Below are 2,500 nucleotides of genomic sequence, written 5' to 3' on the forward strand. Positions count from 1 at the left end.
GAACTGCAATATGTTAATGTGACTGCCCGGAAGCCCACTCCCTAGTGACCTGTGCGTCAGCTGAATCTTACGCACGCTCATCAGACACCTACTAGGGTTACATCCCAGTGTTCCTCATTCATCTATCTGATGTTATGTAGCATCTGATACTAGCTTGGTTTACTATAGTTGGTTGGAAAGAAACGCCATTAGCGACCACTTTTTGGTATCTTCCAAACTGGACTTAAACGACCAAACCCTGTAGCATACTTACATCACGTGCAAAAGTAATAAGCATTATGACGCTCACGATGTTGGTGGAAGATCTACTTCAAGTTCCGTGGTAATAAAAATTCCACGAATCGGTGACGTTAATGGAAAGGTCGAACATTTCGATGCTAATTTCGGTAGTGTATGGACTAGGCATCGCGCCTATCAATATAGTAGGATTCATATACCGGCAGTGGCCATTTAGGAACGGAAATGAAAATCACCAAATGAGGATTTGGGCGAATTGGCCTAAGACTGGCCCGTTGGTGACAAAGCGGCCCGTTGATTGGAATACCATTTTTACCGGCACTACGTAATTGATACGTAAGGACCCAGTGCTTGCGGATTTTGCTGAAAAAGCATACGTTCAGGTGAAATTAGAAATAACAACAGCAATAAGAACTCCCTTTGGAATCATGAGGAAGTGTTTGTCGCGCTAGAGAATGACACACCCAGGTATATGCAGGGATGTACGAACTCTGGCTGATGATTCAATGCATTTTTCGCATCCGTTTGTTCCAATGTCTCAGAGGCATCGACGATCCCTCTCCGCTGAACATGACCTTTCTGTCCTGGCCTCAACCATTGCAAAGCACCCGAGGTGTTGTCCTGTTACGCTTGAATGAGTGCTTTTTTCATACCAGTGTCATGTGGACAAGTACGTTAAGTGGTGGAATCCTTCCATCTAACAAGGCACCTGGACGTGATAAAGTCGCCCAGGCCTTTATTCAAGACGCCCTGCCATGCATTTTACCTACGTCTAACCGACAATAGTGAACCTTTCTCCTAACGTCCTCTGTTTTTCCCCAAGTCGCTGGACGTAGTCAGAGGGCATTCCGTCAGCTTTTGAAGGAAGGAGATCCCGAACTAGCCACTAACAATCGCCCAGTTTCATTTTCACTGCTACCTGCAGCCTCAAAGTGGTGCGAACGCATAGCGTTAAACCAGATGATTTCGTACTTGGAAAAGGAAAAACGACTGACGAAAATCAAAGTGGTAACAAGAAATTACACTCCACAGAATCATTGAACATCTTGAATATCCTACCCTGGGCTGGAGTCAATGGATCTAAAACAAATAAAGCATTGGTTCTGTTAGATCTATCCTAGGCTTTTGATAGCATATATCCATCACGTCTCCTCACAAAGCTTGCGACGTGCTGGGATTTGCTACATAGGTCTGTTGAGTGGTTTTAAAAAAAGCAATCTATCTGGAAGAAGGCAGATTGTGCGCATTGGCACTACTCTATCTGATTCACAACCTCCACCACACATGGAGTCCCCCATGGCTCCATTTTAGGACCTGCCTTATTTCAATATTTACATAAATGACCTGCCTTTAGTGCCAACATGTGTTCCTGTTGAATCCTATGTTGACGACTCGAAATTATACATCTCGTTTCCAGTAAAGGACATTGACATTGCTGCGGCAGCTGACTGAATATCTACGGAGGATCGCTTGCCTGGTGCTGCGCGAATAGTCTGTTTGCAAAATCCAGATAAGACCAAGGCTTTTATACTGTTGGGTACCAGTCAGATGCGGCACCAAATTCCAGACGATATCCACGTAACGCTTCTCGGCAAACAGATATATCCTGTTTCCTCTGCTAAGGACTTAGGAATTTACATCGATGCAAGTCCTGACCTATGATGCAACGTGACTAATCTAGTCTCTTCCTGGGCTGCTATTTTGTGTTCAGATCAAACAGATTTAAGCATGTTTGAGACATCAGAACCCTTATCACTATAGATTGAGTCTTGTTTTTTTAGTAAATTATAATTATGTGTTCTCATTCCGTCTGTGGGCTAAACTCATCTAGAGAGAAACTTGAAAAAACTGCAACGGCGTTCAAAATTTTGCTGCGCGCATCATAACTGGCACAAAAAATCACGAGCATATCTCGTCTGCCAGTATTACTGGAGCTTAAATTGGCTACCGATTCGTCTTGCCGTTTCAGTACGTGGATAACTGTTTATGGCCTTTTACATGCGTCAAAAGCTTAGCTCCGCCATAACCTATGTAATCAATTTAGCCACGAGATCTGATGTACATGCCTTGGCAACAAGAAATAAGAATCTGTTAAACATTCCATTTTTCAAGTCGGCGTCCGGCCAGCGGTTCTCCCACTATCGAGCCACAACATTGTATAATGGCTCTGCCTGATGACATGAAAGACCTCCAGTTGGATCCTTTTAACTAAAATTTCAGAAACCTGCTTTGGGAGATTTTTTAATTTTTATTTTTGTGTAGG

General features: G+C 43.4%; 1 pseudogene; it reads right to left on the reverse strand.

Moving 5' to 3' along the window:
• Positions 1-2,500, reverse strand: part of LOC137988080 (uncharacterized) — a 37,366-nt pseudogene that overhangs the window by 7,561 nt on the left and 27,305 nt on the right.

The sequence above is a fragment of the Montipora foliosa genome, unplaced genomic scaffold (assembly GCF_036669935.1).
Source record: "Montipora foliosa isolate CH-2021 unplaced genomic scaffold, ASM3666993v2 scaffold_406, whole genome shotgun sequence".
NCBI classification, from domain to species: domain Eukaryota; kingdom Metazoa; phylum Cnidaria; class Anthozoa; order Scleractinia; family Acroporidae; genus Montipora; species Montipora foliosa.